Here is a 1,087-nt window from a genome sequence, read left to right as displayed (position 1 = left end):
GGGGTAGGGGGCACCTCTAGACAAACAAGTTGATCTTCGTGATCGTTCTCTTAGCCGTGTGCGGTGCCCCCCTCCACCGTAATCCTCGGTAATATTGTAGCGGTGCTTAGGCGAAGCCCTGCGATGGTAGAACATCAAGATTGTCACCATGTCGTCGTGCTAACGGAACTCTTCCCCGACACTTTGCTGGATCGGAGTCCGGGGATCGTCATCGAGCTGAACGTGTGCTAGAACTCGGAGGTGCCGTAGTTTCGGTGCTTGATCGGTCGGGCCGTGAAGACGTACGACTACATCAACCGCGTTGTGCTAACGCTTCCACTTACGGTCTATGAGGGTACGTAGACAACACTCTTCCCTCTCATTGCTATGCATCACCATGATCTTGCGTGTGCGTAGGATTTTTTTTTGAAATTACTACGTTCCCCAACAGTGGTATCAGAGCCTAGGTTTTATGTGTTGATGTTATATGTACGAGTAGAACACAAGTGAGTTGTGGGCGATATAAGTCATACTGCTTATCAGCATGTCATACTTTGATTCGGTGGTATTGCTGGATGAAGCGGTCCGGACCGACATTACGCGTACGCTTACGCGAGACTGGTTCTACCGACGTGCTTTGCACACAGGTGGCTGGCGGGTGTCAGTTTCTCCAACTTTAGTTGAATCGAGTGTGGCTACGCCCGGTCCTTGAGAAGGTTAAAACAGCACCAACTTGACAAACTATCGTTGTGGTTTTGATGCGTAGGTAAGAACGGTTCTTGCTAAGCCCGTAGCAGCCACGTAAAACTTGCAACAACAAAGTAGAGGACGTCTAACTTGTTTTTGCAGGGTATGTTGTGATGTGATACGGTCAAGACGTGATGAGATATAAGTTGTTGTATAAGATGATCATGTTTTGTTGAAGTTATCGGCAACTGGCAGAAGCCTTATGGTTGTATCTTTATTGCATAAGATGCAAGCGCCAAATAATTGCTTTACAATTATCGCTATGCGATAGCAATAGTTGCAAGAGCAATAGTTGGCAAGACGACCATGTGACGACACATTGATATAGATCAAGATGATGTAGATCATGGTGTCATGTCGG

Source organism: Triticum aestivum, chromosome 7A, assembly GCF_018294505.1.
Source record: "Triticum aestivum cultivar Chinese Spring chromosome 7A, IWGSC CS RefSeq v2.1, whole genome shotgun sequence".
NCBI classification, from domain to species: domain Eukaryota; kingdom Viridiplantae; phylum Streptophyta; class Magnoliopsida; order Poales; family Poaceae; genus Triticum; species Triticum aestivum.
This window is presented reverse-complemented; position numbering follows the sequence as displayed.